The sequence below is a fragment of the Chamaea fasciata genome, unplaced genomic scaffold (genome assembly GCF_029207755.1).
Source record: "Chamaea fasciata isolate MVZ Bird 193981 ecotype frontalis unplaced genomic scaffold, bChaFas1.0.hap1 SCAF_7, whole genome shotgun sequence".
In the NCBI taxonomy this organism is placed as follows: Eukaryota; Metazoa; Chordata; class Aves; order Passeriformes; family Sylviidae; genus Chamaea; species Chamaea fasciata.
Window position 1 is genome coordinate 56,834,286 of NW_027094092.1, and position 12,378 is coordinate 56,846,663.

Sequence of the window (12,378 nt, forward strand, 5' to 3'; positions counted from 1 at the left end):
AGTAATGAAAAAACATTAGAAGAAGATTCAAGCAGTATCTACAAATTTCTGAGGATACATGCAGAGAGCTGTACTCCCCATGCATGGTGCAGTGAACTCCTCTGCAAAGTCAAAGCCTACCCAAGGGTCCTGGGCTACTTAAACCAGGTTTTCCAGAAGCTCTCACAACTTTTTCTGTGTGGGAGCTCCTGTGGTGACTGAACCAGCAGAAATATGAGCAGATTGTTGTTTTGCCAGACTCATCATTACAAAGGACCACAAACTGAACCTACCTGGGAAGAAGAGTAAGACAGCTTTTCCTTCTCACCCCAAGAATTCATCTCTTACAGTTCAGGTCTAAAAGTTCCTCTCTGGAATTGACTAAAAATACCACTGGTACTCATCTGAGCTTATAATCCTTCCTGTTTGAAGTATGTGTAAGAGGTCCCTTCATCTTCAAGCTCAGAGTGGTTTCTTTGCTCAGACCTGATCTCTGAGCGCAGAAGTCCTCTTCAGAGTTCAAGGTGTCTAGGAGCCAAAATGCCAGGCCATGGAGAGAGGCCCAGAGGGGCTCTATTTCACTGTCTGATGTCATGCTAAAGCCAGGGTGGCAAACGACGGTCAATCCCCTCAGAAATGCTGACCGAGGTTCTGCAGACGTCAAGGAATGCGTGTCCAACGCGACGATGTTGGAAGAGACTTAAGCAATCTGACATCCTCCCCAGCCTTCACTCCCCAGCATTTATTGCTGGTAATTGGTGCAGATTCTTGCCTTCAGCAATTTCTCACCCAAGAAATGCAGCTGAAGATACTGACTCCCACCGTGCTGGGGGAGCACAGAACAGCCTTGGGCACCAAACACTTCCCAAGAACATCCCTGAGCAGATGGCATAAACTTAGTGAACGGTGGATGGGAAAGGGAATCCCCAGGAGATGCAGTGACAGCACACACACTGCAGGGAAGATCTTGTTTCTGTGTCCTCACAATCCATCTCCTTACAGCTCTCAGCTTTTCTCCACATAGTGTTTGGGACTTGAGTATCTCTAAGGAATCACACTTATTTGAGGCAGGGATGAGGAAGAGAGGAATAAACAGCATTTCCTACTCTTGAAGAGAGATCCCTGAGACACCAAAGGCCTCTCTCTAACATATGGGGTGAGAGATGCTGCTTTGTGTCAGCATGGAGGTGCACCAGCAGGATTATATTAGCAGCAGCAGTGAAATGCTCTGACTTCTGCTGCCTCCAGGCCTCAGTTTTTCCCTTGCTTAGCTCCAAGATCTGCACCAGACACACAGCTGTCTCCTAACTCCTCTGGGCTCTGCACACTGGGCTGCTCCAAGGGCTGAGACACCTCCAGCCATCATCATAAAGCACCTCTCAAGTACAAGATAACAGAGCAGGATCATAGCCATGGAAGAAAACAGCTTTCTGTGCCCCGCTGGACTACATCAAAAAACCCAGCTACATTTAAAAGATGTTTTCTGCCCCTTTTCTGAAAGCCACTTTCTCATACCTCCACGCTCATGGGCACAAAAAGCCCCAGGACATGAGACACGCAAGTCACCTGCTGGACAGCAGAGCTGGGCTGGCTCCAGTGCTCCAAGGCTCTGCCCATCCTGGGGATGTGCACGGCACCAGCACACCTTGGGTTACCACATAACACACCTGGGCAGGTGTGAAAAAACAGGAGGCAACCTAACAGAAAACAACACAGTCCTCAGGATTAAGGGGAAGAATCTTTTCTTCTGTTAGAAATGTTCATGTTTGGGTTACCAGACCACCTTGGTGAGTCACGCCTTTTGGGAGCCTTCCACCTTGAGCATTCCACAGCACCAATATCCCCATCCAGAGTGAAACCTGGATAAATGACCAAAGGAATGCTGTCATTAAAGGTGGCACACTGAAGTGAGTCACTCAATTAGCAACCTCTGTGCAATGTTTATTAGCCAGAGAAGGGCTGTCCTGCCTCATAAGTGACTCACAACATGAAAGAACATGACACAGTAGCGATCAATCACAAAGGTGAATAAGCAGCTGTGGTTTTGTCCAGAGGCTGAGTAACAAACTCAGCTACACATCAATATGATCCATGGCCCTTAGTGAAATGAGCACAACTGAGTGTAAGCCTATTGTATCACGAAGTGTCTTGTCTAAAGGGTGGAGATCAAAGAGCAGCAGAGGGAGAGGTTTCCACATAACTTTACTATTGGAAACCTCTATTGCAACAATTGTCTGACTCCAGATACTCTTCAGAAGATCACAGGAAAGGAAGTGAGCAAGTCCTACCTGAACAGAGATTTGGAGCTACTGGGAAAAGGTAACAAAATATAATTTTAATTCAAGATAGCATCTTTTCTGGAAATAGAGTCTGTCCTTTCTCCAACCCCTCTATGTTCAATCCTGTTATAGATTGTTTGGGTTAGAATGGACATTAAACACCATTTATTTCCAAGCCCCCTGCCATGAGCAAAGTGTCTTTCCACCAGACCAGGTTTCCCAGGCCACATTTAGTCAGGACTTGAGCATTATCACAGATGGGGCATCCATAGCTTCTCTGGTCAACCTGTGCCAGTGCCTCAACACCCTCACAGTCAAGAATTTCTACTTAATATCTCATCTAAATATACCCACCTTCAGTTTAAAGCCATTAGCCTTTGCCTCTCAACACACGTCCATGTCAAATTCCCTCTCCAGCTCTCTCCTCACTACCTCTTGTGTAACCTCTTGGGTTACCTCATTGTAGCCCAAGAGCTGAGCAGCAACAGGAACTTCAGAACACCATAACCAGGGTGAGCAGGGAAAGTGGTAGAGATTTCTCTCTTAACAAGATAAAGCTGCCACACACCCTCCCACATTGCAGTCCTCTCAGTGGTCCTGAAAGCTGAGGACAGCCGGTGGCTGCTTGGGAAGAGCTGGGTTTGCACAGCATCAGATAGGAACTCACCAGGCAGATGGAGAATTTGTGCTATCAAGGCACCCTCCAGCTAAGCCATAAAATCCTCCTTTTTCTCTCATTATGAAGAGCAGAATGGCTTTAAGAAGCTCACAGCACAACGGAAAGGAGAGGAGTGTCTGGGCAGGTGGGCACTGCCTTGAGAAGATACAAGCTCTTTCTATGGTGCTGCATGTGGTTGATAACTCCATGCAACGTAGAAAGACAGATAAGGACTCTATAATGTCAGATCTCTACTTTCTTGGTAAAGGAAAACTCAACATTTCATACCACAGGCAATCAAATTCAGGAAAAAAAAAAAAAAAGAAAAAAAGAAAGAGAGAGAAGGGGGGGGGGGGGAAGGCAGAACCCAGAGCCAAGGTCTTTAACACGGAAAGTTTGACTCTACAGCCTTAGTACCTTTACTTCCTCCTGTTAAGACATGCAAATACAGATAAAAATACTCCAATGATGCTGATAAAACCTTTACAATGCTGTATCTGGGGTGATCGCATTATTCATAGGTTAGCAAGTTTTACATGAATAGTGCAGCTCATTTGGTTGATTTTTTATTCAACTTTTATACAGGAGTAGATAATGGCACAGCATGTCATAAACCCTTTAGAATTCTATTTTAATGTGTTCCCCAAATATTTCGAACTTAGCATTACAACAGTTGCTTTCAGCTCCAGAGACAAATTCTTTGGAATGCGTGAAGGCAAATGGGCAGAGCTCAGAAACAGCCTCAAGATAAACTAAGAAGCAAGAAAAATCCTTTTTCACACTTAGAGGCTTGGTATTCACTCAGAATTTCCAAGGATAATGATGTTTTCCCCCCTTCACCAGCACACCAGGGCCAGATCCATCTGCAGAAATGCCATAATCCAAACCAGCTGATGTTGCAGTGTGGTGTTCAGGGGAAGACACCTCGAGGTCTCTTTCCCACTCCCCCATCCCCATCTTACAAATCCATTGAGATGTGAAGGCACAAGACAAGGGCTTATAAGCCTTTTTTAATCAACACTTGAGGCAAATGAGAGTCTGTAAATCCCACTGTTTCGTTCTTAATGCAGGAGTATTTTCACATCCAGCATTATGTTAGATTGGAATTTAGCCTGAACTCTTCCATTCCACATCAGTGCCTTCAATCGATTAATTAGACAGGAAAAACCCTAACTATTCTCCTTTATCCAGACAAGCTGTCACTTTGATAGATTTCTGAGCTAACTTTAAAGAGTTGCACAAAAGGCAGCTCCAAGGAAGGCTTCCTGTCTATCTCACCAGCAGTGCCCAGTATGTGCTCCAGACAACACCTCACACAAAAATGCAGGCAAAATCCTGAATTCCAAAAGAGCTGCCGTGACCCAGTTTCATGTCAACCTTCAAGAGACCCCAATGTGTTCATTATTTCTACATTTTTTCTTGATGCAGAGAAATCCAACACTTTGTTTCCAACCCCAGCAGAGAGGCCAAGGCAGTTTTGGGTTACTACGATAAAATCTCCTTATTAAGTGATGGTCTGAGTTTAAAAGACATTGATTTTAGGGCAGTCTTTCCTTTGGCTGAGTGCAGAAGGAACCACGTCTATAAAACGACAAACTCTTCTGTGCCTGTTCTGCTCAAGCCCAGATCACCCTCAGCCTTTGGATAAATCAAGTCGTCTTCCAACTTTTCTCAGTGAAATGGAATCAAGCCCCAGAGATTTTCAGCAGACCATGCCTGAAGACCACTCGTGTTAGACCAGGATCTCCAGATCCTGAAAACCATTCAAACTGTGTTTTGGCAGCTCTTATGCAGCAGCACCATGTCAGCTCTTCTGCATAACAGAACACAGGAGCACTTTCCATATTGCAGGATGAGAAGGCAGAAGAACAAAAAACGTATTTAAGCAGATTATCCTCAGATTGGAAGAGTTGCTCTGCATTCAGGTTTTGCTGGCTAAAGCAACACTGCACAGTTATGAAGCATACTCTTCCAACTCTTTCAACCAGAAACAAGATCATTTGGATTCCATATACCATTAGTCTGGGTGTTAACAATCCCAAAAGAAGCCAAAGTGAGTATAATACTTGTGGAACAGCAGTCAAGCCCATAATGTACCAATTGCTCATTCAGCATGAGATGAAAGTATTTGAGTCTTTAATGATTTGGTTATGTTAATTCCACCTTCAAAAGATGCTTAAGCTACAGGGAGGAACACAGGGTACTCACATAATGCTGCAGCTTGAATCTTTTAATCTCTGCCTTAGCACAGGCCACATATTTACCAAAGTGCAGCGCCATGTCCAAAAAAATAGTTATGAGGAAAACTTTTCCAGAAAATGTTAGTGACCTTACCATCAATATGTACATTTAATAGGAAAAGCCTTGATTAAATAATTTTTTGTACAACCAGTATCCCAGATTTACACATCCACTTAAACAGCAGCTTCAGTCCTTATATCTCAGATCTAGCAATAAGCTTTCATAATTGCTTTTCCTTTTTTCATGATTTAAATAGGGGAAATAAGTGTCAGAGTCTGAAGACTAGTTTGAATGTATTTTTGCAGTGCTATAGGAGGATGAAGTACAGAGAGGACCATGAGTTCATGCATCTCAGAAATAACCTGCCTGTTTAAAATCCTTCATTACCTTGCCACGGACCTTTTGAAGTTTCCATCATATTTTGAGTTGTTGCTTTGCCCATGTTCCTTAGTTAGGAGATCTCTGAGTCAGCTGAGAAAGAAAGAAAGAAAATGTGAATTTCAGCTTTCTGCAAATCTGATTGTTGAACATTTTCAGCTGATTGCATTATCCCCTGGCCTAAGCCAACTAATTGCTTTGGCTCAATTGAATGGTAATTGGATTGTTCCCTATAGTTGTGGTTCAATGCCACAGCATTGTGCTGTCGATAATACAGTAAAAGCCTATTAAATCCATGGCCTTGCTGTGGAGAATGGTACCTTTAAAACAGACATTTGCTTCTATTGCACATATCAATGCTAATTTTCTTCTTACTTAAATCATAGGTAAAGGGCATTAAAAATGCTATAGCAAGCTGCAGCAAAGAGCAGAAACTGTGCCCGAATTTCCTTCTAAGTAACAATTATAGAAGAACCTTTTCTAAGGTTTCAAAAGGTCTCAAAATTCCAGAGGGTTTCATAATAGTAGTTTAGACCCTTTGCCTTGAAAACTTGTATTTAAGGAATTGCATCCCAAAGTTTTTGCTGGTTCTCGTGACAACAATCAAAAATTCAGGGCAGAAAGGTCTCCACAGCTTTAACTCCAGCTCTCCCTTTAATGTTTACCAAGAAACATGGTAATGTTTTCCTGAGTGTTAGTTAGTTAGAGTTCCCTCTGCACAATGCAGCACACCCAGAGGGTAAACTATGCTCCAGGTTCACATTGCTAATGGAGACTTTTCCATTACAAAGGTGGAGAGACTGACTTTTTCCATATGACAGTGATTCCAGCCATTTCAGAGCCCAGGTCTCCACCAAGGTGTGGTGAGCAGCAGAGCTCACAGGTGGGTGATGGTGAAGCACCCCTTGAGAAGATGAGCTGTAGCTCAAGTTGAAGACCCACAACTTTAGGTGGCAATGTAAAGCCCAGATTCCACAGAAAACCCACCCGTGGCCTTTCCACCCTCCTTCCACAGGCTGCTTCTCCTTATCAGGATGCTCAAAATTGGGGCTGAAGCACATGTTCACCTCATAGTACCTGGTCCTGACAAGGCAACATTAATTCTGGCCAAAAAAAAAGTTCTCCAACACAGATAATTTGAATCAGAAATTGTTACAGATATCTGTGAGACAGCAGGCAGCCTGGGACAGCCTTTGTCAGAAAGTTTAATATAAGTTCACCTCAAAAAAGTCTCTAATGCTTTACCATTTTCAGGAATCATCTTGAGGCAAACACGCCTGGGCTCATTTCATGGTTGAGAAGTGTTTGCCTCTGTAATAAACGAGAACTTCAAACCCTCCTGCACCACCTGAGATGAAAACCACCTCCTCTCTGAATTTCTCTTGGTTTCTGTTAGCATGCTGAGGCACAACTGTGCTTAAACCTACACCTCTTCCAAGAGCAGACACTGAAGGTCTCTAAAACCCCTGCATGAGGTGATTAATTAGATGATTATTCACACACAGAGTTTAATCCCAAACCCAGGGAGACCTGTGGGAGTTTACTGACTAACGACCTGCAAGTTGCTACCTGGAGACTCCCCAAAGATTAATTATGTGCCAGATCTGCTCAGATTATGGGCCTGACTTACAACACTGTTTGGTACTAAACTTGCCCAACTCTTTCTATTTTTCAGCTTAACACTAAATGTTAGTGCTGAAGGGTTTACACTGTTGCTTCAAAGAGCAATTTTGGAGAATGCTCAAAGCCAACCAGCTTAGTGGCTTCCAAGAAAAAAGAAAAAAAGGAAAAGAAAAGAAAAGAAAAGAAAAAAAAAAGAAAAGAAAAGAAAAGAAAAGAAAAGAAAAGAAAAGAAAAGAAAAGAAAAGAAAAGAAAAGAAAAGAAAAGAAAAGAAAAGAAAAGAAAAGGGAAAAGAAAGGAAAGGAAAGAGAAAAGAAAGATGTTGGCTTGGTCCCTGGTGCCAAACCTGGGGAAAAGGAAGGGATTTTTATTTGAAAACCTTGAGATGCAGGAAGTCAGCAAATAGAAAGGGGGCTAAGAGACGCCAGCAGCTGTTCTTCCCTTCACCTCATCAAGATCCACATTTGTGATTTTTGGTATTACAAGTCCTAAAATACCGAAAGACCCTGTTCTCAGCTCCCATGGAAGATGACACTTACCCTGCCACTCTAAGCGGACACCACTGTGGGCAGTTCCTGGTGTGGATGGGAGTGACGGACCTCTCAATCAACAACCTGCATCAGTGTTTTCCTTCTACCTGCACAGTGTGGCAGAAAAGGAGGTGAAGTTCCCTCTGAAGGCCAAGGTAACTCACCAGGTGTCACAGGGACATAGAAAGGACACAGAGATGGCCTGGAGCAGTAAACCTCCTCTACATGGGTTATCTTCTCATGTGTAAATCACTTGAAGAGCTTTCATTAGAATAGTTCTGAGGGAGTTTAACATCCTGACCAGCCTGGTGGGTACACCAGGAGTAGGATGGAGGCATTTGCCCATTTTTAGCAGAATGGGTTCGTGGCCCAGTGGTTTCTGTTTCAGCTTGTGCTTGGCTTCAGTCCACCAGCTGGGCCATAAAATCCTTGCAGAGGGAGGATCCTGCTTCAGCAATCCCTTAGGCTGGAATTTGTGAGTCAAGGTTGCCATAAGACTATTGGAAAAGGCAAAAGAGCATCTTTAGAAGAGAGTTTGCTTCACAGCTGGCACAGATTACAGCCTGTGAGGCAGCCCTTCATCCCTTAGATGCAGTAGGGAGAAATCTGGAGAGCCAGAAATAAATGTCAGGGATTTCCCTAATAACAGGGTTACTCATCAAAGCAGCACAAAAGGCCTGAGCTGGCTTCCTCTCTCAGGCAGGAAAACAGTGAGAAGGAGGTAGTGAGCGCACACAGGTACAAAACTGGGGCTTCACCAAAGCTGCTCATTTCCGAGGCACTTGAATTTTACCAGACCTCCACTTGCACTCTTTAACCACATAATCCATGTCTGCAGGGCTAAGGCAGGCAAGGGGAGAACATCCAGGAGACAGATCCCTCGTTATCCCCAAATAAGTCATTGTCCATTTCTGGTGCAAGGCAGAGGTAAAGGCCTTTCTACAGAAGACCATTTAGTCTGTGAACAGGATTCCTTTTGCTGTACAAGGCACTCATATCGGGTCTGCATCCTCCCACCAGCCCCAGAAGGCACAAGGCAAAATACTGAAATTATTAAATAGAAAATGCTAGAGCTGTACAGTTCACATCAGGTACAGCAGGCAAATTAAGGATCTCAGTGTCCTTGCTCCTCCTTTGCTCTTCAGGTTAAATTTTCCACAAACCCCTTTGGTGAGAAAGGACTGATGCTGCAGCATTTCTCACTCCAGTGCTTTACAGTTTCTCACACCATTTTTCAGACTCTGTTGAGGGCAGGTCACAGGACTGGACAGACTGTCCTCACCCAAAAAACAGCATCCAGCCCTTCACAGGCTACGCGTCCAGAAACTACAGACTGAATTGGAGAAAAGTGTCTTTCCTAGATTTTCTTGCTGATCATCTCCCCGACTTCAAAGCTCACATCTGTCTCGTGAGGTGAGGACGGTTTCTAACTTTAGTTGACCCAAATTACTTCCAGCCTTCCTCTGCAGCACACAGCAGCACTGAGTCTTTGCATCATGCCTTTGATCACTGCATCTGAGAAATAAACTGGTCTGGTGTCTCTGCAAAGAAAGCTTTACAGGCAAAGGTGTGGAGGTGAAGCCCACGTTGAGTCAGCTGTCATTAACAAAAGGATTCTGCTTTGGAGAGGCAGCAGGGGGAACCTGAACACAAAACGCAATTTACCTGGAAGGTGTTGAGCTTTTAGGCACTCCTGTCACCCCTAAGGGCAGTTCCTCACTCCAGGGAAGAGTCATGCTCTGGTTTTCCACAAGGTGGTCCTGGAGGTAGCAGAGAATAAGCTTTCCTGAAGTTTTAATTAGTAAAAAATTATGCAAAGACCTACAGCCTTCCTCAGTCCTGGAATAACTTCTGAGTTCCCCAGGGGAGGGAAGCTGGGACATTCTTCCCTTGTATCCTGAAATCTTTCCCATCCCTCCTTGTCACATTCCCCTCAATGAACACACACACTCTGTAAATGCTGAATTAACATACAGTTACCTATGAAAAAAAGATGCTTAGAATTAGAGAATTTATGACAGGATTTTATTTATTATTCACAATTTTCTCTCAAAATAATTTCTAGTGTACTTTGTAGTTGTATTCCTGCTGAGCAGGGTGATTGTGGTGGTTGTACCTCAGTATCAGGATGATTTTTGGCCTCCCTCTACACCTACAACTTCGCTGACTTAGCCACAATAGCAAGAAAGTAGCTCAGATTCTCAGGGATACTTGTGACTTTCACTTCTGTTATTTCAAAGAAAAATCAAACTCAAGCTAAAAAACACAGCGTCTCAGAAAAGGGCAAGGCCATTTTTAAACACCACAGATTAGCAGAACATAGCACAATTCAGGCTTTTGCCTATTCATAGACGTGACCCTTCTAAAAAGTGAGAAAAGGAAGAAGAGATTTTTTTTGTTGTTGTTTAAAAAAAAAAAGGTTTAAACCCTTAAACAGCAGGATATTATGTACCTGCTATTAAGCTCCATCTGGCACTAACCATGCAGGCAAGTGACAAGCCAAGCCAACATTTTTTGGGGGGGCAGTGGTGGAGGGTGGGGAGGGGGGGGGAAGACTGATTTTAGCAAAAGCTGTAGAACAAAAATTTGTTTGAAGTGTTCCTGCACAGCTTTTCTTCATGCACTTGCAATTTTTAAAACTATTTTGAGATATGGTGGTAAATGTGTTAAATAGGTCACTGTCTGTGTCCAGCACAGAGATAAGAGGCTGTTTATAACTCCAGCCGCAGAACTTTGGCTTTTGAGCTCAACTGGTAACTGCTTACATGGCAGGTCCCCAGTGCTTGCCCAGAAGGCAAAATTACAGTCAGAGAAAATAAATAAATCTGACTGCTCTCATGTTCAGCCTTGCGCCAGCTCACCAATATTTCTATATATGGCAGCCCTGGGGCACTGGTGCACAGACACCACTGAGGACCACATGATGAGTGGGAAAAGCAGTCCAAAAATGTTAAAGCATTAGGCAAGGAGGCACACTGGATGGTTTTCCAAGAAGATGATGAGAGATGGTAGGTGACATTTCTGCCAAAGAGGACTTGGGTTCTGCATCTGCTCCCAGAAGTGACACGCAGTGACACTGCTTGTTTGATTCAAACAGAAGCTGCAGGAGGGGATCTGAAGGGGAGAGAAACCCAAGAGACACATGAAGCAGCATCAGCATCGATCCAGCACTGCCTAGGCCAGGACAAGACTGAAGAAAAGATCCATATGACCAATAGAACCACTGTATATTGGGGGGGGGCACAGCCTTCCTTCCTTCCTTCCTTCCTTCCTTCCTTCCTTCCTTCCTTCCTTCCTTCCTTCCTTCCTTCCTTCCTTCCCTCCCTCCCTCCCTCCCTCCCTCCCAGGAAAATAATCCGGCCAAAGCACAGGAGGAAGGAGCTGGCAGAGTGTAAATGTGTTAAATGGCCCAGCACAGAGATAAAAGGTTGATTATAACCCCAGCTGCAGAGCTCTAGAGCCCAGAGCCACATTTCAGAGGGTCTACTCTTCTGCCTAAGTGCTTTTACGGAGATTCCTCCTACCTCGCAGTTGGACTAAAGCCTCACAAAGCCTGTGATTGAGACTGATAGAGAGAGGATTATAAAACAAGGTCTCTAGTTTCTCTCCCCTTGTGCCTCTCAGAGGAATTATTTAAAACAGGAGCCCTAAGTCCTAGTCTGGCCATGAAGAATCCATGGCTCTCATGGCTTTACAAACTGCCAAGACTTTATTACCATTTTGTCATAGGCCAGTAGTGGACCACCAGCCCATCTGTGGGCTGCACTGCACCTTGTTTGCCACTCAAGAGCAGAGGTTCAATCACCTCTCTGATTGCCCAGGAATTAGCTAAACCACTACTTACTTCCTGTGTGGGCCAGGTGTACCCACAAATAGAAAGAGATCCAGGAGGTTTTGTTGCACCAAAGTTCTGAAAGCAATGCAGTCTCTGGTCCAGAAATACCTTGTTCAACAAATAAATCCTGTGGGAGTTATCAGGGAGCATGGGCAGAAATACTTCAGACACTGCAAGTGAAAAGTTGCAGCTGATGGCTGAAAAAGACTTGTGAGATGTTTCAGAGAAGCAGGAGACCAAAGGATGTGGTGACTATGCAGGAACAAGAAATTAGAGCCATAAATCCTCTCATCATATGCAGCCCTCCCTGACACAAAAATATTACGAAAAATACCCAAAAGTAAGGCCTGTGGGTGGTGAATGCTGATCTGGGTCTTCACATTTCTGCTGCTCCTCTGCCCTTTTGTTCCTGCTTTTGGGCACAGCAAAAGAAGTGCGGAAACAAATCAAGAATCAGTCATACACAGGAGGAGAAAAATCTCAGACAGCAGCTCACAGGAAGCAGAACATATGTTTACTGTCATCTTCCTCCCCAAATTTGAAAAGCCACCTCACTTCCAAGGGGGAGAAAAATCCTTTTGCTGAGTCCCTTGGAAGCGAAGAGAGCACCTCATCAGCTGGCTGCTGGCTCAGCTCTCAGCGGTGGCTCATTTTCCTTCTGCGCCACCCTCCCCAGTGATCTGATGGAGCCTGTGATTAATTCAGCTCTTTACTCGAGTTTAATGCCGTTCCACGGTCGTTTTGTGGAAGTCGTTTCCCTCCCGTGGCAGAAAGCATCTCATTTTCATGCACGCCTGTGGGTTGTTGTTTCAGATTGATGGCTCGTTGTGCTGTCAATCACTGAAACGTCCCTTGCA